General features: G+C 48.6%; 1 long non-coding RNA gene across 1 annotated transcript; it reads right to left on the reverse strand.

Annotated features, from left to right (window-relative positions):
• Positions 1-15,497: 15,497 nt before the first annotated feature.
• On the reverse strand, positions 15,498-27,307 carry LOC140410219 (uncharacterized). Its single transcript, XR_011940575.1, has 3 exons — positions 27,256-27,307; positions 20,693-20,767; positions 15,498-15,701 (listed from the first exon to the last, which is right to left on the reverse strand). It is a non-coding gene; the product is annotated as an uncharacterized lncRNA (long non-coding RNA).
• Between the last annotated feature and the right edge of the window lie 296 nt (positions 27,308-27,603).

Below are 27,603 nucleotides of genomic sequence, written 5' to 3' on the forward strand. Positions count from 1 at the left end.
CCGTGGAATGCCCTACCTGCAACAGTAGTGAACTCGCCAACATTGAGGGCATTTAAAAGTTTATTGGATAAGCATATGGATGATAATGGCAGAGTGTAGGTTAGATGGCTTTTGTTTCGGTGCAACATCGTGGGCCGAAGGGCCTGTACTGCGCTGTATCGTTCTATGTTCTATGTTCTATGTACTTGTTAATGTCCCAGACGCCAGGTCAGAGGAACTCGTCTGTCGACAGAAAAACAGACCCCCGATCGTAACTGCCCTTCTAGTTTAAAGGTAGAACCAATACGGCAACCCCCCCACGATGACTACATTTTTGCTCGTTCTTGTCGGTTGCTCAGGCAGTGGAGAAACGGCATTGGGACCCGCCCTGCCTGGGAACACCCTCCCCCCTCTGGTCAGCTACGCTCGGGTAGGGCACACACGGCATTGGTCGCCGTCCTACCCGGGGATTCCATCCAAATCTTACCCGTCGCGGCCCATACGCACCTCATTTCGGCAATTTTGGTTCAAAAAGTTTTGTTTCGTTTCAGGCGACCCTTAGGTTGCCATCCCTCTGCTATTTACATCCTCACACATTTGGATGGTAAATCGCACAGCCTGCGAGACGGCTCGCACTGTGTCAGTATTTGTAAGTGTGTCTTGTCCGGAATATTCGGGTTTTTTTTTAAATGACGGAGTCACACATGGTGACAAATTGTAAAGGGAGAATTGGCACTGAAGGACAGACATACTAACAGACGAGATATTAAACCAAGATAGTAACAGACACTATGCTCGATCCCACAGAACCCCAGAAGCTCCAGGAAAAGAGACGAAATGAAGAGAAGAGAAGAGAAAGAAAAGGAACCATGAGGACATCCTCTGTGTTGCTCATCACTCTAATGAAGATTTGGTTGCACGCGAACGCGAACCCCCTGACCCCAACACCCCCAGCCGTTAATGATTCACTTCCCCATAGCACCCAGAGCCCAGTCACAAGCGACACCACACCATCTTGGTGTGACAGGTTTATAACCTGGTACTCCCTGTCCTACTTAATAGAATCCCAACTAGTATTGGCGATACTCTGCTGCATCGTGCAGACTATCCGCCTGAGGAAATGGAGAAGGAGAGCCGACCGCGCTCGCACCCCGGTATATAGGATCAGATCCCCTATTTTCGGTTATGACCAGACCCCCGACCCCCGCGATCTATAATAAAGAATATTCGTTTGCGTTCTTTTTGTGAATAAAGAAATGTGTTTCATGAGTGACTGTACAATCCTGAGCTTGACTGCCAAGCCAGGAAAAATGTGAATAATGCTGCTATGATTTTGTTTGTATCATTAAGGAAGTTAGTATGATTGAATGTTTGAGTGAGTGTAGTTTAGTGAGGACAGTTAGACTACCGTTTATTAAAATTTTGTAATGCATGTCCCTGTTTTGACATAGCGCCACTTAGAATGTTAGTTAAACTTTTTCTTGCATAGTTATGGTCAGTGTAGAGGCCATAGAAGAGTGCTCGCTGGGTCAGGGAATGAAGACAACGCAGTTATGTGATCCTTCACGCTTCGCGTTAGGATCACAAGGAGGGTGTGTAGCCCCCCGAGTTGGCCACCTCCCGACTTAAAATGGAGAACCGCAAAGGCTGAAGGGAAATTCAGCCAACGCAGACAAAAACTAGCAGGTGCAAGTTTACTGTGCATTAGACTCTGCAGAAATCCAGACAGCATCAACAAAAGCAGCCATCTGCATAGTAATGTAGCAGCCATCGACATAGTAATGAGCGATCCCCGGGAACAATCAAAACATTTTGAGGTAAACAAGGCCAAGACACACTCCTCGGCACCAGCCGGAGCCAACACAAAAGAGGTTAATGGACACCTAAAGACCGCCCAACGATCAGGGAACAGCTCCAGCATTGGAGAAATCGAACCAAGCGATTGGAACAAAGTCCAATCACTTGAAACCAGGTAGGGGGTCCGCCCCGAAGGGCGGGAAGCCCCTGGGGACTATAAAGCAAAGCCCCCAAGTTCAAATCGTTCTTCTTGACAGGGTCACTCAGCAACGCGAAGCAACCCCTGAGAGTGAACTGTCCGGCGGCCTTCAAGAAAGTAACTCTCAAGTCAACGCTCGCTACGAGATAGGCGCTCCTAGCTACCAGTCCATACCAGCTTTGAATCCCGCAGACTCAGAACCCGAACGAAAGGCCATTTTTTCCCCTGACCTGGTGGGCCAGTCCGAAGCTAAGTATAGGCCTGTTAGTTATAGAAATAGCCTAGAAAGTAGAGTTTATGCATGAGTAGCGGTGTACTGTGTATAATAAATGTGCTTTGATTTGAATCTTACTAATTGCTGTGTTGAGTTATTGATCATTACTTGAACTTGAACCTCGTGGCGGTATCATAAAGATATCTGGCGACTCTAGAGCAAAGGTTATAAAACAGAGCCAATTGAACCAACCAAAAGTTAGCAACATAGCTATTGGATATTTGAAAATATAACGCGCAATGCACCTGATTTGGCGAAATGTATCCAAGAATACTGAGTAAAAATTCCTCAGCCATGTTCTACAATTTCCTAATCCTCGACTGCTGGGCAATCCAGGCCACGGGAGATTGGTAAATATGACTGTTGTATAAGAAGTGCGCTAAACTGTTCATAAAGTGCCTGGGTAGTGATGGGGGTGTTGAGGTGTGTCCAGATGTGCGAGAGCCTGGGCGTGTTGAAGGAACACATTGCTGAACATTGTATTGTATGATCCAGTCCCATTGAGTCTGAGGGACATTCAGCGACCCTCAATGTAAACCTCCACAAGCTCTTTTCCTTTTGCGATTTCTTGCGAAATTTTCAGAGAACAATTCGACCAGCAAAACATCAACTGGCAATGTTAAAATGACCAAACAAAAATGATCACCAGGACTCAAACGTTGAATATGACAATCATTAATTGTTAATGATATATAATTCTGGGTGGGACCACCATCAGGGCTGGTGGAGCTCATTGGGCTAGACAGCTGGCTTGTAATGCAGAACAAGGCTAGCAGCGTGGGTTCAATTCCCGTGTCAGCTTATCCGAACCGGCGCCGGAATGTGGCGACGAGGAGCTTTTCACAGTAACTTCATTGAAGCATACTTGTGACAATTAAAGATTATTATTATTATGATATTGACAACACACAATCAATTGGCAGATATGTATCCAAATGAATAGGAGAGTTTGCATAATTAGATCACTACATCAAGGTTATTCGCCAGCAGTTGAATCAATCGTAAATCAATTACAACAGTGTAGAAGGAGGCCATTCAGCCCATCGAGTCTGCACCGACCCTTACCTAGGCCCACAACCCGCCCTTTCCCCGTAATCCAATAACCCCATCTATTCCCATTCCAAATAAACGCAGAGAGAATGAATAGCAACTTCCCAATAACCTCTCCTCCTAGGACAGTCCGGCAATCTCACTATCAGCCAATTGACCCTCCGCTGCACTCCCTCTCTGGCAACTATATCCTTTCTATGTTAGGGAGACCAAAAACTGTACACAGCACTCCAGGTGTGGTCTCACCAAGGCCCAGTGTAACTGCAGTAAGACATCTCCACTTCTGAACTCAAATCCCTCTTGCAATGAAGGCCAACATGTCATTGATCTTCTTAACTGCTTGCTGCACCCCCTTCTCCACTTTCAGTGACTGGTGTACAAGCTCCCTTTGTACATCCACATTGCCCAACATATCACCATTTAAATTTGACTCTTTCCTTCAGTTTTTGTTTGACACTAACTTGGACAACTGTCCGAATTGTCTCTGTGTTGTGCTCACATAAAATGGCCACCATTAAGTAACTTAAAATGGCTGACTGCTGATCGTGGATTTGTTTAGACAGATTCCCAGTGAGAGAGAGAGAGAGATGCAGACAGAGAAGATGGGGAGAATAACTGAATACATTAATTCAAGATTCAGAATCTCCATCAAACACTGTTAGCAAAAGTACATCATGGGGTTAGATACAGATTACACATCCCTCTACACTGTCCCCATCAAACACTCCCAGGGCTGCTACAGTACGATGATGTATACAGAGTAAAGCTCCCTCTACACTCTCCCCCATCAAACACTCCCAGGACAGGTACAGCACAGGGTTAGATACAGAGTAAAGCTCCCTCTAAACTGTCCCCATCAAACACTCCCAGGACAGGTACAGTACGATGATGTATACAGAGTAAAGCTCCCTCTACACTCTCCCCCATCAAACACTCACAGGACAGGTACAGCAAGGGGTGAGATACAGAGTAAAGCTCCCTCTACACTGTCCCCATGAAACACTCCCAGTACAGGTACAACACGGGGTGAGATACAGAGTAAAGCTCCCTCTACACTGTCCCCATGAAACACTCCCAGTACAGGTACAGCACGGAGTTAGATACAGAGTAAAGCTCCCTCTACACTGTCCCCATCAAACACACCCAGGACAGGTACAGCACGGAGTTAGATACAGAGTAAAGCTCCCTCTACACTGTCCCCATCAAACACTCCCAGGACAGGTACAGTGCTGGGTTAGATACAGAGTAAAGCTCCCTCTACACTGTCCCCATCAAACACACCCAGGACAGGTACAGCACGGAGTTAGATACAGAGTAAAGCTCCCTCCACACTGTCCCCATCAAACACTCCCAGGACAGGTACAACACGGGGTTAGATACTGGGTAAGGTTTCCTCTACACTTTCTCCATGATCACTCCCAAGACATGGCAGAGGCAGTACAACGTGGAAATCACCAGCCCTGTGTATAGTCTGAACAGCGCTGTCGGAATGTAATACATTCCAATCAGAGCTCACAGAATCATAGAATATTCATTGCAGGAGTAGGCCATTTGGCCCATCGAGTCTGCACTGGCCCTCGGAGAGAGCACCCTACCCAAGCCCACGCCTCCAGCCTCTCCAAATAACCCCAGTAACACCACCTAACCTTTGGGTCACCAAGGGGCAATTTAGCACGGCCAACATCTCCTCTCATCCTTCTCGGCTCTAGTGAATTCAGGCACAATCATAGAATCCCTACAATGCAGAAGGAGGCCATTCTGCCCATCGAATCTACACCAACTCTGTGACACAGCATTCTATGTAAACTCAGTCACCCGCCCTATCCCAATAACTCCTGAACCTAATCTAAACAATCTTTCTTGGACACTAAGGGGTAATTTAGCAGGACCATTCCACCTGGCCTGCACATCTTTGGACTGTGGAAGGAAACCGGAGCACCCGGAGGAAACCCACGCACACACGGGGAGAAACTGCCAACTCCACATAATCAGTCACACAAGGCCGGAATTTAACCCGGGTCACTGTGAGGCAGCAGTGCTAACCACTGTGCCAGTCAAACCAATCTCTCCTTGTAGGACAGTCCGGCAACCTCCCTATCAGCCGATTGACCCTCCGCTGCACTCCCTCTCTGGCAACTATATCCTTTCTTAGTTAGGGCGACCGAAACTGTACGCAATACTCCAGGTATGCTCTCACCAAGGCCTTGTGTGACTGCAGTAAGACATCTCCACTTCTGAACTCGAATCCCTCTTTCAATGAAGGCCAACATATCATTGGGCTTCTTAACTGCTTGCTGCACCCCCCTCTCCACTTTCAGTGACTGGTGTACAAGGACAGCCAGCTCCCTTTCTATATCCACATTCCCCAACAAATCACTGTTTAAATCAGACACTTTCCATCAGTATTTTGTTATACCAACGTGTACAAATGTCAGAAATGACTGTGCTGTGCTCACCTAAAATGGCCACCATTAAGTAACTTAAAATGGCTGACTGCTGATCGTGGATTTTGTTTTGACAATATTCCCAGACAGACAGAAAGAGAAGCAGAAACAGAGAGATTCATCAAATTCATAGAATTTACAGTGAAGAAGGAGGCCATTCGGCCCATCGAGTCTGCACCTTCTCTTGGAAAGAGCACCCTACCCAAGGTCAACACCTCCACCCTGTCCCCATAACCCAGTAACCCGACCCAACACTAAGGGCAATTTTGGACACGATGGGCAATTTATCATGACCAATCCACCCAACCTGCACATCTTTGGACTGTGGGAGGAAACCGGAGCACCCGGAGGAAACCTACGCAGTTCGGGGAGAATGTGCAGACTCCGCACAGACCCAAGCCGGAATCGAACCTGGGACCCTGTAGCTGTGAAGCAATTGTGCTATCCACAATGCTACCGTGCTGCCCTTCCCATCCCACTTTTCCGGGTAATCTTAAATAGATAAACATAGAAATAATTAGCAATAACAGACCACAAGGAATAGGAGCAGGACTGAACCATTCAGCCCTTCGAGCTCACTCCACCAGTCAATATGATCATGGAGATTCTTCCATTTCAACCCCGTGTTCCTGCCCTATCCCCGTGCCTCTTGCTGACCCATCAATCGCAGTCTAGAGCCGGTTCAATGACGGAGTCTCCACATCCCTCTGGGATAGAGAATTCCCAGGATTCACCACCATCTGAGTGACAAAATTCCTCCTCATCTCAGTCCGGCATATCGTTGGTTAATACATACAATAAATGATATCTGGGAATGAATTATAGACTGCAATCTAATCGAGGGGTTCAGGATAGTTTATATATAGAATAACAGATACGCGGCAGTGAGTTACAGACTGGAATCTAATCGAGGGGTTCAGGGTGGTTTATATATAGAATAACAGATACCCGGGAGTGAGTTACAGACTGGAATCTAATCGAGGGGTTCAGGGTGGTTTATATATAGAATAACAGATACCCGGGAGTGAGTTACAGACTGGAATCTAATCGAGGGGTTCAGGATAGTTTATATATAGAATAACAGATACCCGGGAGTGAGTTACAGACTGGTATCTAATCGAGGGGTTCAGGACAGTTTATATATAGAATAACAGATACCCAGGAGTGAGTTACAGACTGGAATCTAATCGTGGGGTTCAGGATGGTTTATATATAGAATAACAGATACCCGGGAGTGAGTTACAGACTGGAATCTAATCGAGGGGTTCAGGATAGTTTATATATAGAATAACAGATACCGGGAGTGAGTTACAGACTGGAATCTAATCGAGGGGTAAAGGGTGGTTTATATATAGAATAACAGATACCCGGGAGTGAGTTACAGACTGGAATCTAATCGAGGGGTTAGATTTAACTCACTCTTACACACTCACTCATGAACACACACTATCACGCACTTAACAACTAACTCACTCTTACACACCCTGACTCACACTCACTCACTATTGCACTCACTCACTCATGCACACTCACTTACACACTGAAACTCACTTATTCCTACACACTCACTCATTATTACACACTCACTTCCTCTCACTTACACATTCACACCACTCACTCAGTCTTACACACACTCACATTCTCTCACAAACACTCACTTGCACACTCACTCAGTCCATCACTCACTCTTACACATTCCCTCACACACACTCACTCTTACACACTCACTCACTCATACACTCACTCACACCCACTATTACAAACACGCACGCGCACACTCACCCATTCTTACACACTATCTCACTCACACTCAAACTCACTTACACAATCACTCACACTGACATATTCACACACTGACTCGCTCACTCTTACATCACAGTCACCCTAACACACACTCACTGTTAACAGATACACTGGAGTGCGACACAGTGTGCAATCTAATTGAGGGGTTAGATTTCACTCACTCAACACACTCTTACACACTCGCGCACACACTTACACACATACTCTCACACACTCGCACACACCCTTACACACATACTCTTACACACTCGCACACACACTTACACACATACTCGTACACACTCGCTCACACTCTTACACAATCACGCACTAACACACACTCTCACTCACTGACTCACTCTTACACACCCTGTCTCATACTCGCTCACTATTACACACTGGGGATATATATCGGGGGCTGGGAGAGCAGGGCAAGACATTGGTGAAAAGGATCAAGCAGAAGTGTGAGGAGGAGTTGTGGAGGGATATAGGATGGGGACCTGGGTGTGAGGGAATGCACTGAGGGTTAGCACTGCGGCCTCACAGCTCCAGGGTCCCGGGTTCGATTCCCGGCTTGGGTCACTGTCTGTGCGGAGTCTACACGTCCTCCCCGTGTCTACGTGGGTTTCCTCCGGGTGCTCCGGTTTCCTCCCACAGTCCACAGATGTGCAGGTTAGGTGGATTGGCCGTGCAAAATCAAAATTGCCGATAGTATCTAAAGATGTTGAGGTCAGGTGGGGTGACAGCGACGGGGGAGGGGAGTGGGCCTAGGTATGGCGCTCTCTTCAGGGTTCACAATGTCTCTGTCATTATTGTTTGCACCTACAAGGCTGCCAATGTGTGTGCTCTGTGGCAAACTTTCTCTCTGATTATCTTCAATCGTTACTAAATAAAGTCAAACTGAGACAGACAGACAGACACACACACACACACACAGACACGCAGACACACACACACACAGACACACACACAGACACACACACACAGACAGACACGCAGACACACACACAGACACACACAGACACACACACACACACACAGACAGACACAGACAGACACACACACACAGACAGACACACACAGACAGACACACGCAGACACACACACACGCAGACAGACACACACGCAGACAGACACACACAGACAGACACACACAGACAGGCACACACAGACAGACACACACAGACAGGCACACACGCAGACAGACACATGCAGACAGACACGCAGACAGACACACACGCAGACACACATGCACAGACACACATGCACAGACAGACACACACACAGACACACACACACAGACACTGACATAGACACAGACAGACACACACAGACACACACACAGACAGACAAACAGAGACAGACACACGCAGACAGACACACACAGACACAGACAGGCACACACCGACACACACACAGACATACCGACAAACAGACATACCGACACACAGACATACCGACACACAGACACTCACACACAGACAGACACACACACACAGACAGACACACACTGAGACACACACACAGACAGTTAGACACACACAGTCAGACACACGGACAGACACACACATACGCAGACACACACACACAGACAGGCACACAGACACACACACACAGACACACACACACACAGAGACAGACACACAGAGCCAGACACACAGAGACACACACAGAGACAGACACACAGACACACACACAGACAGATAGACACACATACACAGACACACACACAGACAGGCACACAGAGACAGGCACACAGAGACAGACACACAGAGACAGACACACAGACAGACAGACAGACAGACACACACAGACAGACACACACATACACAGCCACACATGCACACAGACACACACATACATGAAAAAGAAATTTTTTTTAGAGTGCTCAATTCATTTTCTCCAATTAAGGGGCAATTTAGCGTGGCCAATCCATCTAACCTGCACATCATTGTGTTGTGGGGGCGAAACCCATGAAAACATGGGTATAACGTGCAAACTCAGCACGGACAGTGACCCAGAGCCGGGCTCGAAACTGGGACCTCGGTGCCAAGAGGCAGCAGGGCTAACCCACTGTGCCACCCTGCTGCCCCACATACACATACACACAGACAAACACACACACAGACAGACACACAGACACACACACAGACACACAGACACACAGACAAACAGACACACAGACAAACAGACACACACAGACAGACACACACAGGCAGACACACACACACAGACAAACACACACACAGACACACACACAGACACACAGACACACAGACAAACAGACACACAGACAAACAGACACACACAGACAGACACACACAGGCAGACACACACACACAGACAGACACACACACAGACAGACACACACACACAGACACACACACACACAGACACGCACACAGACACGCACACAGACACACACACACACACACAGACAGACACACACACACAGGCAGACACACACAGACAGACACACACACAGACAAACAGCCAGACAGGCAGACACACACACACACAGACAGACACACGCAGACAGACACACACACAGACACACACACAGACACACACACAGAACACACACACACAGACAGACACACACACATTCAGCCACACAGACACACACACAAATGCATATACACACACACACAAAGAGACACAGACACACACACAAAGACAAACAGACACACAAAGCGAAACACATAGAAACACGCACACACACAGACACATGCATACAGAAACACAGGCACAGAAACACACAGACACACACACAGACTCACAGACGCACACACACACAGACACACACACACAGACACACAGAGCCACACAGGCACAGAAACACACAGACACACACACACAGACACACACACACACAGACGCACACACACACAGACGCACACACACAGACACACACAGAAACACACAGACTCACACACACACAGAAACACACAGAGACTCCCACACACACACACACAGATGCACACACACACACACACGCACACAGAAACACAGGCACAGAAACACACAGAGACTCGCACACACACACAGACACACAGAGCCACACAGGCACAGAAACACACAGACACACACACACAGACACACACACACACAGACGCACACACACACAGACGCACACACACAGACACACACAGAAACACACAGACACACACACACAGAAACACACAGAGACTCTCACACACACACACACAGATGCACACACACACACACACACGCACACAGAAACACAGGCACAGAAACACACAGAGACTCGCACACACACACAGACACACACACACAGACACACACGACACACACAGGCACAGACACACACACATACAGACAGACACATACATACACACACACACACACACAGAAAGACACAGAGACACAGACACACACAGGCACGCACATGCACACACACACACAGACACACACAAACACAGACGCAAAGAGACACACAGACACACACACATAGATGCACACACACAGACACACAAACACAGACACACACAGAGGAACACGCACACACAGGAATGCACACACAGACACAGACACTCACAGACAGATACACAGACAGGCACACACACACAGGCATACACACAGAAAAACACACACACAAAGGCACATACATACATACAGGCATACATACATACACACACCGAAAGACACAGACACACACAGAGACACTTACACACACAGGCACACACATGCACACACACACACACAGACACAGACACACACAAACACAGATGCAAAGAGACACAGTCACACAGACACATAGATGCACACACACAGACACACAAACACACACAGAGGAACACGCACACACAGGGACGCACACACAGACACACAGACAGACACACAGACAGATACACAGACAGGCACACACACACAGGCATACACACACAAAGACACACACACATACATACAGACACAGGCATACATACATACACACACCGAAAGACACAGACATACAGAGACACTTACACACACAGGCACACACATGCACACACACACACACAAACACAGACGCAAAGAGACACACAGTCACACACACACATAGATGCACACACACAGACACACAAACACAGACACAGAGGAACACGCACACACAGGAACGCACAAACAGACACACACACACACACAGATACACAGACAGGCACACACACACAGGCATACACACAGAAACACAGACACACACAAAGACACACACACATACATACAGACACAGGCATACATACATACACTCACCGAAAGACACAGACACACAGAGACACTTACACACACATGCACACACAAACACAGACGCAAAGAGACACACAGTCACACACACACATAGATGCACACACACAGACACACAAACACAGACACAGAGGAACACGCACACACAGGAACACACAAACAGACACACACACAGATACACAGACAGGCACACACACACAGGCATACACACAGAAACACAGACACACACAAAGACACACACATACATACAGACACAGGCATACATACATACACACACCGAAAGACACAGACACACACAGAGACACAGACACACACAGGCACGCACATACACAGATGCAAAGAGACACACACACATAGATGCACACACACACAGACACACAAACACAGACGCAAAGAGACACACAGACACACACACACATAGATGCACACACACAGACACACAAACACAGACACAGAGGAACACGCACACACAGGAACGCACACACAGACAGACACACACACATACATACACACACATAGACATCAACACACACATACATACTGCAAATTGTCCCTACAAGGTACTAGAATCATATTATTCCTACAGTGCAGAAGGAGACCATTCGGCCCATTGAGACTGCACTGACCCTCTGCAAGAGCATCCTACCTAGGCCCACTCCCCCGTCCTATCCCCATAACCACACAACCCCCCTAATCTGCACATATTTGTGACACTAAGGGGCAATCTTTAAGCGTGGCCAATCCACCTAACCTGCACCTCATTGGATTGTGGAGGAAACCGGGGCACCCGGAGGAACCCACGCAGACACAGGGAGAAAGTTCTACCTGCACACAGACTGTAATCCAACGTCGGTCTAAGGTGCGATATACGAACCTCTTGTCCAATTAAAACAGGACCACACAGCTCCTGCACTCAAACCATCCTTGTGATAAAGGTCAACATCCGGTTAGCCTTCTTAATATTTTGCTGCATCTGCATCATGGACAGGGACACCCAGGGTCCCAGGTGTCTTTGTCAATCTGCACTTACCCGGCACATTTTTGGGTTGTGGGGTGAGAGTTCCAGGGAGAAAGTGCAAACTCCACATGGACAGTAAGCTGGGTCAGGTATGGAACCCGGGTCCTCGGCGCCGTGAGGCAGCAGGTCTAACCACTGTGCCACCGTGCCACCCCCACTTTCCAACCATCTAGGAGCTACTCTGCACAACTGTTCCTAGTACCACATAGTGACAGGGGGGAGAGAGTGACTCCCATTATAGTGACAGCACGGGTTTAGATACAGAGTAAAGTTCCCTCTACACTGTCCCCATCAAACACTCCCAGGGCAGGTACAGCACGGGGTTAGATACAGAGTAAAGCTCACTCTACACTGTCCCCATCAAACACTCCCAGGACAGGTACAGCACGGGGTTAGATACAGAGTAAAGCTCCATCTACACTGTCCCCATCAAACACTCCCAGGACAGTTACAGCACTGGGCCAGATACAGAGTAAAGCTCCCTCTACACTGTCCACATCAAACACTCCCAGGACAGGTACAGCACGGGGTTAGATACAGAGTAAAGCTCCCACTACACTGCCCCATCAAACACTCCCAGGACAGGTACAGCACGGGGTTAGATACAGAGTAAAGCTCCATCTACACTGTCCCCATCAAACACTTCCAGGACAGGTACAGCACGAGGTTAGATACAGAGTAAAGCTCCCTCTACACTGTCCCCATCAAACACTCCCAGGACAGGTACAGCACTGGGTTAGATACAGAGTAAAGCTCCCTCTACACTGTCCCCATCAAACACTGCCAGGACAGGTACCGCACGGGGTTAGATACAGAGTAAAGCTCCCTCTACACTGCCCCATCAAACACTCCCAGGACAGGTACAGCACGGTAGCACAAGTGATTAGCACTGTGGCTTCACAGCGCCAGGGTCCCAGGTTCGATTCCCCGCTGGGTCACTGTCTGTGCGGAGTTTGCACGTTCTCCCCGTGTCCGCGTGGGTTTCCTCCGGGTGCTCCGGTTTCCTCCCACAGTCCAAAGACGTGCAGGTTAGGTGGATTGGCCATGCTAAATTACCCGTAGTGTCCATAAGGGTTGGGAGGGGTTATTGGGTTGCGGGGATAAGGTGGAAGTGAGGGATTAATGTGGGTCGGTGCAGACTCGATGGGCCGAATGGCCTCCTTCTGCACTGTATGTTCTATGTAATCTATGTATGTATGTAAAGCTCCCTCTACACTGTCCCCCATCAAACACTCCCAGGACAGGTACAGCACGGGGTTAGATACAGAGTAAAGCTCCCTCTGCACTGCCCCATCAAACACTCCCAGGACAGGTACATCACGGGGTTAGATACAGAGTAAAGCTCCCTCTACACTTTCCCCATCAACACTCCCAGGACAGGTACACAGGAACAGTAATGGGCCATTCAGCCGATCGAGCCTGCCTTAGCGACTAGACCACCTTAATCAATAACCTATTTTAATAATCCGATACAAAGCCCTGCATCAATTTATTTCCTGGCAGCATCAGTAGCTGTAAATGCTCCTCTACGCTATGTCTAAAATATTGCTGCATTAGAGAATGTCATTGTGAATATTACCTTGTAATATATAACCGTTCTCATCCATATCTCTATTTAAACACATTAGCTCCATTCCCAGTGATCACTGCAGTTAACCCAGTCACTGTTTATACTATAAGCTCTTGTCCCAGTTAATACTACATTACACCATACTGCCGTGGACACTACAATTAACCCTTTTGGAGTGCTGACTACAATGTACCCAGGGTAAGAGCCTGTGGGACTACCATGTATAATAATCTTTATTGTCACAAGTAGGCTTACATTAACACTGCAATGAGGTTACTGTGAAAATCCCCTAGTCGCCACATTCTGCCGCCTGTTCGGGTACACAGAGGGAGAATTCAGAATGTCCAAATTACCCAACAGCACATCTTTCAGACTTGTTGGAGGAAACCGGAGCTCCCGGAGGAAACCCACGCAGACACAGGGAGAACGTGCCGGGAATCGAACCCGGGACCCGGGAGCTGTGAAGCCACAGTGCTACCCACTGTGCTATCGTGTCGCGTAATGAGTCACACACACAACCTCCCCCCCCCCCACCCCAGCCGCACAAACATGTGTACAGACAAACACAAACTCACACACAGACACAAACTCAGACAGGCTGCGTCAATATATCTTTCAAATGGAGCGAGATCCATTCTCCACCTTTAACTTGGAGAGGTGTATCTGGCCTGTGTGTGACCCAAGTTACACACTGACTCTGAACATCCTCACAACAGCTTGCGGACAGACTTTTCTAAAGCACTTTTCATAACCTTTGGGTATCACAAACTGCTACACAGGCAATGGAGCCCTTTTGAAATCTAGTCAGTGGTTATTTAGGAAATGGACCAGCTAATTTCAGGGAGAGAGAGACACAGAAACAGGATGAGATTGTGCTGTGCATGTTTCACAGCTGACACTGAGACACACACGAGATGTACAATATCAATTATTATTCTGAAGCATGTGATTAAATCACCCCTCAAACTAAATTCCAGTGTTTCAGAGTAAAGCTTCATCTACACTGTCCATCAAACACTCACAACCCAAATACTGTCTGGGCTTAAATACAGAGTCAAAATCCCTCTGTCCTGTCCAAGGAATTTTTCATTGCAGATAGTTATTTTTATTTTTTGGAAAAACAGAACTCAGATTGCACCGAATCCCAGGGTGGACTCATGTTTATTTCAGCCCTTCACATTTAAACATGAAGTTTAAGCTCCGATTACAGGTGTCTGCTTGTCTCTGTTTGTATATTCTCTGTTACTGTTGTTTTGTCACTTGTCTGAAGTATTTGAATAATAGGCCTTGGTTAATCAATCCTTTCTCTCAGCACATGGAAGTTGTGAATCTTCAAGGCTGTCAGTCTGATGAAGATAACAAAAAACGACATGCTTTGATCATCAATCAATTCCCCAACCCTAAATAGATCTCACACATTTCCATAATGCAGGATTATCTCCATCAAAACTTCTAATCAGTTCCCAATACTCTTGTTAACACTTGCCTGTATAACCTAAATTCCACTGACAGATTCCGAAAGCTGCACAGAAAAATGACAGGTTATTTTAAACTTTGAAACAAAACTATTTGAACTTGTGCTTCAATCCTATTATACAGAAATGTTGTCCTGTGGGCTGACAGTTTCTCAGTAAGATTGAAACATTGAGGTACGCCTCGCACTGCACTGGACAACATTTGTGGCACTTCCAAATTCTACGACACATTGCTGTCTGTATTGTGTGAATTTGGTGTGAAATATCTGTACAGTTTAAACTTCCACTGTTTCTGTCTTCTCATCATTTATTTTTTTTGAAATATATTTTATTGAAATTTTTCAAACAAAAATGTTCCGTTTTTGCAGCTTAATAAAGGAATATACATTAAACGTTATTTAAATAATATATTAAACTAACAACAAATGAAAAAACAAAAAGCAAATATCAACAACTGGCAAAATACAAAAACACGGAATAATACTCCCCCCCCCCCCCCCCCCCCCGCCCCCCCTCCCCCCTGGGTTGCTGCTGCTGTCCTTTCTGGTTTTTTTCCATTATCGTTCCACGAGATAGTCAAGGAACGGTTGCCACCGCCTGGTGAACCCCTGAGCCGATCCTCTTAACGCATATTTTATCTGTTCCAGTCTTATGAACCCTGCCATGTCGTTTATCCAGGCCTCCACGCCCTGGGGCTTCGCTTCCTTCCACATAAGTAGAATCCTTCGCCGGGCTACTGGGGACACAAAGGCCAAGACGTCGGCCTCTTTCGCCTCCTGCACTCCCAGTTCTTCTGCAACCCCAAATATAGCTAACCCCCAGCCTGGTTTGACCCGGACCCCCACCACCTTTGAAATCACTCTTGCCACACCCTCCCAGATCTCATGCAGTGTCGGACACGACCAGAACATGTGGGTGTGGTTTGCCGAGCTTCCCGAGCACCTCCCACACCTATCCACCACCCCGTAAAACCTGCTCAGTCTTGCTCCCGTCATATGCGCCCTGTGTAGAACCTTAAATTGAATCAGGCTAAGCCTGGCACACGAGGACAAGGAATTTACCCTACTTAGGGCATCTGCCCACAGCCCCTCCTCGATCTCTTCCCCCAACTCCTCTTCCCATTTTCCCTTCAGCTCCTCTACCATCGCCTCCCCCTCGTCTCTCATCTCCCTATATATTTCGGACACTTTACCTTCTCCAACCCATGCCCCCGAAATCACTCTATCCTGGATCCCTTGCGTCGGGAGCTGCGGAAATTCCCTCACCTGTTGCCTCGTAAATGCCCTCACTTGCATGTATCGGAAGACATTCCCTGGTGGCAACTTATATTTTTCTTCCAGCGCTCCCAGACTCGCAAACGTCCCGTCTACAAACAGGTCCTTCAGCTTCATAATTCCTGCTCGCTGCCAACATTGAAATCCCCCATCTATCCTCCCCGGGACGAACCTGTGGTTATTCCTTCTCGGGGACCACACCGAGGTACCCGTCACTCTCCTGTGACGTCTCCACTGCCCCCAGATCTTCAAGGTCGCCACCACCACTGGGTTTGTGGTGTACCTTTTCGGGGAGAACGGTAGCGGCGCCGTCACCAGAGCTTTTAGACTTGTTCCCTTACAGGACGCCATCTCTAACTTTTTCCACGCCGCACCCTCTTCCTCCCTCATCCACTTACAGACCATCGACACATTGGCGGCCCAATAGTAGTCGCTCAGACTCGGCAGTGCCAATCCACCTCTGTCCCTACTGCGCTGCAGGAACCCCCTCTTTACCCTCGGGGTCTTTCCCGCCCACACAAAGCTCATAATGCTCCTGTCTATTTTTTTGAAAAAGGCCTTTGTGATCAGGATGGGGAGGCACTGAAACACGAAAAGAAACCTCGGGAGGACCACCATTTTAACCGCCTGTACTCTGCCCGCCAATGACAGGGGCACCATATCCCACCTCTTAAAGTCCTCCTCCATCTGCTCTACCAGTCGCGTCAGGTTAAGTTTATGCAGGGTTCCCCAGTTCCTGGCCACCTGAATCCCCAGGTATCGAAAATTCCTTGCCACTCTCCTCAGCGGCAGAGCATCTATCTCCCTGCCCTGTTCCCCGTGGTGCATCACAAAAAGCTCACTCTTTCCCATATTTAATTTGTATCCGAGAACTCTCCAAACTCCCTGAGTATCTGCATTACCTCTGGCATCCCCTCCACGGGATCCGCCACATATAACAGTAAATCATCTGCGTATAGTGACACTCGATGTCCCTCTCCTCCTCTAAGCACCCCCCTCCACTTCTTAGAGTCCCTCAGCGCTATGGCCAATGGTTCAATTGCCAACGCGAACAGTAACGGGGACAGGGGGCATCCCTGTCTTGTACCCCTATGTAGTCGAAAGTATCCCGATCTTTGCCTGTTTGTAACGACGCTTGCCACCGGGGCCCGGTACAAGAGTCTGACCCATCTAATAAACCCCTCCCCGAACCCAAATCTCTTCAGCACCTCCCACAGATAGTCCCACTCCACCCTATCGAATGCCTTCTCGGCATCCATCGCCACGATTATCTCTGCCTCCCCCTCCGGTGGGGGCATCATCAGCACCCCCAGCAACCTTCGTACATTGGCATTCAATTGTCTCCCCTTTACAAACCCTGTCTGGTCGTCATGTACCACCCCTGGGACACAATCCTCTATCCTTGTCGCCATCACTTTGGCCAGCAGTTTGGCGTCTACATTTAGGAGGGAGATGGGCCTGTATGACCCGCACTGCAGCGGGTCTTTGTCTCGTTTCAGAATTAGCGATATCGTCGCCTCCGACATTGTCGGGGGTAATATCCCCCTTTCCTTAGCCTCATTAAAGGTTCTCGCCAAAAGCGGGGCCAGCAGGTCCATATACTTGTTATAAAATTCCACCGGGAACCCATCTGGTCTCGGGGCCTTCCCTGCCTGCATGTTCCCTATTCCTTTGATCACCTCATCCACCTCAATCTGCGCTCCCAGACCTGCCACCTCCTGCCCCTCCACCCTCGGGAACTCTAGCTGATCCAAAAAGTGTATCATTCCTTCTTTCCCCTCCGGGGGTTGGGACCTATATAGCCTCTCATAAAATGTCTTGAACACCTCGTTCACTTTCCCTGCTCTCTGCTCCATCTTTCCCGTTTCGTCCCTAACTCCTCCGATCTCTCTCGCCGCTCCCCTCTTCCGAAGTTGTTGGGCCAGCAGCCGGCTCGCCTTTTCCCCATATTCATATTGTATCCCCTGTGCCTTCCTCCACTGTGCCTCTGCCTTTCCCGTGGTCAGCAGGTCAAACTCCGTCTGTAATCTTCGTCTCTCCCTGTATAGCCCTTCGACTGGGGCCTCCGCATACTTCTTATCCAACCTCAAAATTTCCCCCACTAATCTCTTTCTTTCTTTACAATCTTGCTTCCCCTTGTGGGCTCTGATGGAAATCAGCTCTCCTCTAACCACCGCCTTCAGCGCTTCCCATACTACCCCCACCTGGACCTCCCCATCGTCATTAACCTCCAGGCATCATTCGATACATCCCCTCACCCTTCCGCATACACCCTCGTCCGCCAGTAGTCCCATGTCTAATCGCCACCATTAAGTAATTTAAAATGGCTGACTGCTGATCGTGGATTTGTTTAGACAGATTCCCAGGAGAGAGATAGAGAGATGCAGAGACAGAGAAGACGTGGAGAATAACTGACTACATTAATTCAAGATTCAGAATCTCCAGCAAACACTGTTATCAAAAGTACATCATGGGGTTAGATACAGATCACACATCCCTCTACACTGTCCCCATCAAACACTCCCAGGACAGGTACAGCAAGGGGTTAGATACAGAGTAAAGCTCCCTCTACACTGTCCCCATCAAACACACCCAGGACAGGTACAGTGCTGGGTTAGATACAGAGTAAAGCTCCCTCTACACTGTCCCCATCAAACACACCCACGACAGGTACAGTGCTGGGTTAGATACAGAGTAAAGCTCCCTCTACACTGTCCCCATCAAACACTCCCAGGACAGGTACAGCACGGGATTAGATACAGAGTAAAGCTCCCTCTACACTGTCCCCATCAAACACACCCAGGACAGGTACAGTGCTGGGTTAGATACAGAGTAAAGCTCCCTCTACACTGTCCACATCAAACACTCCCAGGACAGGTACATCACGGGGTTAGATACAGAGTAAAGCTCCCTCTACACTGTCCCCATCAAACACACCCAGGACAGGTACAGCACGGGGTTAGATACAGAGTAAAGCTCCCTCTACACTGTCCACATCAAACACTCCCAGGACAGGGACATCACGGGGTTAGATACAGAGTAAAGCTCCCTCTACACTGTCCCCATCAAACACACCCAGGACAGGTACAGTGCTGGTTAGATACAGAGTAAAGCTCCCTCTACACTGTCCCCATCAAACACTCCCAGGACAGGTACAACACAGGGTGAGATAGAGAGTAAAGTTCCCTCTACACTGTCCCCATCAAACACTCCCAGGACAGGTACAGCACGGGGTTAGATACAGAGTAAAGCTCCCTCTTCACTGTCCACATCAAACACTCCCAGGACAGGTACAGCACGGGGTTAGATACAGAGTAAAGCTCCCTCTACACTGTCCCCATCAAACACTCCCAGGACAGGTACAGCACGGGGTTAGATACAGAGTAAAGCTCCCTCTACACTGTCCCCAGCAAACACTCCCCGGTCAGGTTCAGCATGGGGTTACAGACGGAATAAATGTTCCTCTACAATTTCCAGAACAGAAGCTGCCAGGATATTTACAGCAAGTCGAGGGAATGAGGCAATGTTTCCAAAGGAAGGGTTTTATTTTTAAAGAAGATAGGGAATTATCAACATAGCATAACTTACCCCAAATAATGATTACTCCAATATCCAAATCAAAAACATTGCAGAATTCATTCCCATCCCACTTTTCCGGATAATCTTAAATAGATAAACATAGAAATAATTAGCAATAACAGACCACAAGGAATAGGAGCAGGACTGAACCATTCAGCCCTTCGAGCTCGCTCCACCAGTCAATATGATCATGGAGCTTCTTCCATTTCAACACCATGTTCCTGCCCTATCCCCGTGCCTCTTGCTGACCCATCAATCGCAGTCGAGAGCCGGCTCAATGACGGAGTCTCCACATCCCTCTGGGATAGAGAATTCCCAGGATTCACCACCATCTGAGTGACAAAATTCCTCCTCATCTCAGTCCGGCATATCGTTGGTTAATACACAGAATAAATGATATCTGGGAATGAATTATAGACTGCAATCTAATGGAGGGCTTCGGGATAGATTATATACAGAATAACAGATACCCAGGAGTGAGTTACTGACTGGAATCTAATCGAGGGGTTCAGGATGGTTTATATACAGAATAACAGATACCCAGGAGTGAGTTACAGACTGGAATCTAATCGAGGGGTTCAGGATGGTTTATATACAGAATAACAGATACCCAGGAGTGAGTTACAGACTGGAATCTAATCGAGGGGTTCAGGATGGTTTATATATAGAATAACAGATACCCGGGAGTGAGTTGCAGACTGGAATCTAATCGAGGGGTTCAGGGTGGTTTATATATAGAATAACAGATACCCAGGAGTGAGTTACAGACTGGAATCTAATCGAAGGGTTCAGGATAGTTTATATATAGAATAACAGATACCCGGGAGTGAGTTACAGACATGAATCTAATCGAGGGGTTCAGGATGGTTTATATATAGAATAACAGATACCCAGGAGTGAGTTACAGACTGGAATCTAATCAAGGGGTTCAGGATGGTTTATATATAGAATAACAGATACCCGGGAGTGAGTTACAGACATGAATCTAATCGAGGGGTTCAGGATGGTTTATATATAGAATAACAGATACCCGGGAGTGAGTTACAGACTGGAATCTAATCGAGGGGTTCAGGATGGTTTATATATAGAATAACAGATACCCGGGAGTGAGTTACAGACTGGAATCTAATCAAGGGGTTCACAATGGTTTATATATAGAATAACAGATACCCGGGAGTGAGTTACAGACATGAATCTAATCGAGGGGTTCAGGATGGTTTATATATAGAATAACAGATACCCGGGAGTGAGTTACAGACTGGAATCTAATCGAGGGGTTCAGGATGGTTTATATATAGAATGACAGATACCCGGGAGTGAGTTACAGACTGGAATCTAATCGAGGGGTTCAGGATAATTTATATATAGAATAACAGATAGCCAGGAGTGAGTTACAGACTGGAATCTAATCGAGGGGTTCAGGATGGTTTATATATAGAATAACAGATACCCGGGAGTGAGTTACAGACATGAATCTAATCGAGGGGTTCAGGATGGTTTATATATAGAATAACAGATACCCGGGAGTGAGTTACAGACTGGAATCTAATCGAGGGGTTCAGGATGGTTTATATATAGAATAACAGATACCCTGGAGTGAGTTACAGACATGAATCTAATCGAGGGGTTCAGGATGGTTTATATATCTCTCTCAGACAGACTGACTCAGTCATTCACACTCACTTACACACAATTACTCACTCACACACACTTACACACTCCTCTTACACTTACACAAACACTCACTCATTCTTTCACACTGACTCACACACACACACGATCTTACATACTTGCACACTCACTCACCTACTCACTCATTCTTACACACTAACTCGCTCACACACTCAAACTCACTTACACAGTCACTCACATTGACATACTCACACACTGACTCGCTCACTCTTAGACACACTCACCCTTACACACACTCGCCGTTTACAGATACACTGCAGTGCGATACAATGTGCAATCTAATCGAGGGGTTAGATTTAACTCATTCTTACACACTCACTTGCACACACTCGTATGCACATACTCTTACACACTCACTGACAACCTTACACAATCACACACTAACACAAACTCTCACTCGCTCATTCTTACACACAGACTCATTATTACATACTGACTCTCACACTCACTGACTCTCACACACTCACTGACTCTCACACTCACAGACTCTCACACACTCACTGACTCTCACACACTCACTGACTCTCACACACTCACTGACTCTCAAACTCACTGACTCTCACACTCACTGACTCTCACACTCACTGGCTCTCACACTCACTGACTCTCACACACTCACTGACTCTCACAAACTCACTGACTCTCTCACACTCACTGACTCTCACACTCACTGACTCTCACACACTCACTGACTCTCACACTCACTGACTCTCACACACTCACTGACTCTCACACACTCACTGACTCTCACACTCACTGACTCTCACACACTCACTGACTCTCACACTCACTGACTCTCACACACTCACTGACTCTCACACTCACTGACTCTCACACACTCACTGACTCTCACACACTCACTGACTCACACACTCACTGACTCTCACACACTCACTGACTCTCACACACTGACTCTCACACACTCACTGACTCTCACACACTCGCTCTCACACAGACTCTTACACACTGTCACTTTGACACACTCACTCCCACACGCTAACACATCCTCACTCTGCAATCTGGCAGAGAGAGAGAGAAATCTCAGATCAGAAACTCTGAACTCAATTTTGAAAGTGGTCATCATTTGTTGGGCTCTCCCTGTGCCCAGGTTGCCTGCAGAATTCACAAAATTAACGATAGTGTGGTCACTTTTAAAATGAATCCATTGACTGTAAAGTAATCTCGATTGCCTGGAATTAAAGTCCCTGAACTTGAAGCGGGTTTAATTCTGGAATGAAGCCTGTGTTTTAGGCCGAGACATAAATATGGAGGGTGAAATTAAATTCACAGGAGGTCATTTTAATTCAGTTTGAATTCACTCACTCTCACTCACACACAGACTGACTCACTCATTCACACTAACTTACACACAATTACTCACTCACTCTTACACACTCTCTCATTCACACACACTCACTCTTACACATTCACACACACTCACTCATTCACACTAACTTACACACAATTACTCACTCACTCTTACACACTCTCTCACTCACACTCACTCGTACATACTCAGACACTCACATCCTCACTCATACACTCACACGCTCACTCACTCTTACACACTCACACACACACACTCTGACACGCTCAATCACTCTCTCTCAGACACAGACTGACTCACTCATTCACACTAACTTACACACAATTACTCACTCACTCTTACACACTCTCTCATTCACACTCTCTCACTCACACTCACTCACACATACTCAGACACTCACATCCTCACTCATACACTCACACGCTCACTCACTCTTACACACTCACACACACTCACTCTTACACGCTCAATCACTCTCTCTCAGACACAGACTGACTCATTCATTCACACTCACTTACACACTCTCTCACTCACACTCACTCACTCTTACACACTCACTCACACTCACTCACACATACTCAGACACTCACATCCTCACTCATACACTCACACGCTCACTCACTCTTACACATTCACACACAGTCACTCTTACACATTCACACACACTCACTCACTCTTACACACTCAATCACTCTCTCTCAGACACAGACACAATCATTCACACTCACTTACACACAATTACTCACTCACTCACGCTTGCACACTCCTCTTACACTCACACTTACACAAACACTCACTCATTCTTTCACACTGACTGACACACATGATCTGACACACTCACACTCACTCTTACATACTCACTCACACCCTCACTCACACTCACTATTACTCACACATTCTTACATACGCACACACTCTTACACACACACTCACTCACTTTTACACATTAACTCACTCACTGTTGCACACTCACCCACACTTGCAATCACTCACACTCACATACACACTCCCACACTCACTCCCACAGACTCACACTCATTCACATTCACTCACACGCTCAGTCTTACACACGCAGTCACTCTTTTACAAACACACTGTTCACACACTCACTCGTACTCACTCACTCTCACTCTTACACTCACACACACTAGTTCTCACTCTTACACTTACTCTATGACACACTCATTCACTGCTTTACACACTCACTCAGAGAGCGAGGGAGGCGCGCAGAGCGAGGGAGGCGCGCACGGAGCGAGGGAGGCGCACGGAGCGAGGGAGGCGCACGGAGCGAGGGAGGCGCACAGAGCGAGGGAGGCGCATAGAGCGAGGGTGGCGCACACGGAGCGAGGGAGGCTCACAGAGCGAGGGAGGCGCACAGAGCGAGGGACGCCCACAGAGAGAGGGAGGCGCACAGAGCGAGGGAGGCTCACAGAGCGAGGGAGGCGCACAGAGCGAGGGACGCCCACACAGCAAGGGAGGCGCACAGAGCGAGGGAGGCGCACAGAGCGAGGGAGGCGCACAGAGCAAGGGAGGCGCACAGAGCGAGGGAGGCCCACAGATGGAGGGAGGCCCACAGAGCGAGGGAGGCGCACAGAGCGAGGAAGGCGCACAGAGCGAGGAAGGCGCACAGAGCGAGGGAGGCGCACAGAGCGAGGGAGGCGCACAGAGCGAGGGAGGCGCACAGAGCGAGGGAGGCGCACAGAGCGAGGGAGGCGCACAGAGCGAGGAAGGCGCACAGAGCGAGGGTCATGCACAGAGCGAGGGAGGGGCACAGAGCGAGGGAGGCGCACAGAGCGAGTGAGGCGCACAGAGCGAGGAAGGCGCACAGAGCGAGGGAGGCGCTCAGAGCGAGGGTCATGCACAGAGCGAGGGAGGCGCACAGAGCGAGGGCAGGCGCACAGAGCGAGGGAGGCGCACAGAGCGAAGGAGGCGCACAGAGCGAGGATAGGCGCACAGAGGGAGGGAGGCGCACAGAGCGAGGGAGGGGCACAGAGCGAGGGAGGCTCACAGAGCGAGGGAGGTGCACAGAGCGAGGGACGCCCACACAGCAAGGGAGGCGCACAGAGCGACGGAGGCGCACAGAGCGAGGGAGGCGCACAGAGCAAGGGAGGCGCACAGAGCGAGGGAGGCCCACAGAGCGAGGGAGGCCCACAGAGCGAGGGAGGCCCACAGAGCGAGGGAGGCGCACAGAGCGAGGAAGGCGCACAGAGCGAGGGAGGCGCACAGAGCGAGGGAGGCGCACAGAGCGAGGGAGGCGCACAGAGCGAGGAAGGCGCACAGAGCGAGGGTCATGCACAGAGCGAGGGAGGGGCACAGAGCGAGGGAGGCGCACAGAGCGAGGGAGGCGCACAGAGCGAGGAAGGTGCACAGAGCGAGGGAGGCGCTCAGAGCGAGGGTCATGCACAGAGCGAGGGAGGCGCACAGAGCGAGGGCAGGCGCACAGAGCGAGGGAGGCGCACAGAGCGAAGGAGGCGCACAGAGCGAGGGAGGCGCACAGAGGGAGGGAGGCGCACAGAGCGAGGGAGGCGCACAGAGCAAGGGAGGCGCACAGAGCGAGGGAGGCCCACAGAGCGAGGGAGGCTCACAGAGCGAGGGAGGCGCACAGAGCGAGGGAGGCGCACAGAGCGAGGGAGGCGCACAGAGCGAGGGAGGCGCACAGAGCGAGGGAGGCGCACTGAGCGAGGGAGGCGCACAGAGCGAGGGAGGCGCACAGAGCGAGGCAGGCGCACAGAGCGAGGCAGGCGCACAGAGCGAGGGAGGCGCACAGAGCGAGGGAGGCGCACAGAGCGAGGGAGGCGCACAGAGCGAGGGAGGGACACAGCGAGAGAGGGACACAGCGAGAGAGGGACACGGCGAGAGAGGCAGAGAGAGGGACACAGCGAGAGCGAGGGACACAGCCAGAGAGAGGGACACATAGAGGGAGAGGGACACAGAGCGAGTGACACCGATAGAAAGAGGTACGCAGTGAAAGAGAGGGATAGAGTGAGATAGGAGGACTCAGCGAGAGAGCGGGACACAGAGGGAGAGAGGGATACAGAGAGGAACAGAGAGAGGCGGGCACACGGAGAGAGAGGGACACACACACAGAAAGAGGTACACAGCGGGTCTGGATCAGAGGTTTCGGGGACGTGAGTGGGTCAGGATGTGAGGGTTAGGGGACATGAGGGTGTGATGGTGTGAGGGTGCCAGGACGTGAGGCAGTCAGGACACTGGGGTTATCAAAATGACCGTTTTCATTGAATCCAAATTGTTTCTTTATAAATTCCAATCTCAGGAATTGACATCAGAGGATTTCAGTGAAAAATCCCATTGAACCTCCTTGTCTAATAAAATGATGTTGTTGCCGGTGACCGTGTATTGATTCAGGAATAAACTTTACATCTCACAGTGTGAAAAAGTCAAATTGAATCCAAATTTATAGAGCAGCTCATTGAAGAAATCTGTCTGTGAACAACACGTAAAATATGAAGTGAAACTTTGCAATGAGCTTTGTTTATGTGGCCAGGAATCTTCTCTTAAAATGGAGGCAGAAATGAAGTTGTGTTTAACTCACATTCTGTGATTTCTTGCTGGTTTTTACTCATTCTATGGAAAGCCTTCCTAAGGCGACAGACCAATGGTTATTCCAAACAGGTCAGAAACTCAGAGGGAAACATTTGTCAAACAAAGACAGAAATAATGACAGGACATTGCTGAATCTCTTGTTGACTGCTGAATTAACATAACCATAGACAGGACAAGTGTCTTCCTTAGCAGACACAGGAACCACACCGAGGGGGACATTCCTGACAGAACGTCGGGGGTGGGGTCTGTACACAGGTCACTGAGGAGATCTCAGTCCAAACTGTTTCCAATCATTTCCCAAACGTTTGACGTTTGTTGCTCTTCCAAAATTTAAGAT

Source organism: Scyliorhinus torazame, chromosome 4 (genome assembly GCF_047496885.1).
Source record: "Scyliorhinus torazame isolate Kashiwa2021f chromosome 4, sScyTor2.1, whole genome shotgun sequence".
NCBI classification, from domain to species: Eukaryota; Metazoa; Chordata; class Chondrichthyes; order Carcharhiniformes; family Scyliorhinidae; genus Scyliorhinus; species Scyliorhinus torazame.